The sequence below is a fragment of the Apaloderma vittatum genome, unplaced genomic scaffold (assembly GCF_000703405.1).
Source record: "Apaloderma vittatum isolate BGI_N311 unplaced genomic scaffold, ASM70340v1 scaffold27682, whole genome shotgun sequence".
Lineage (NCBI taxonomy): Eukaryota > Metazoa > Chordata > Aves > Trogoniformes > Trogonidae > Apaloderma > Apaloderma vittatum.
In genome coordinates this window covers 646-892 of record NW_009704536.1, presented here as the reverse complement: position 1 = coordinate 892, position 247 = coordinate 646, and positions in this window count along the sequence as shown.

The following is a 247-nucleotide window of genomic DNA, read 5'->3' as shown; positions in this document are numbered from 1 at the left end:
GTTGCCAGGGGAGATTTATTGGCCTTATACCATCTAATTAATTAAAATCAATACTCATCTCGCTGAGCCCAGTCACGGGCTCTGCTGTGTGACACACACGACGCCGGACAGGGGTCGGCATCGTGCCAACCGCTCCACCGAGCACCGCCAAGGCAGGGAGCGGGACGGGATGGGAGAGAATGAGATGGGACAGAGTGGGATGGGATGGGATGGGATGGGAGGGGGGGGGACTTGGTGGGCTGAAACG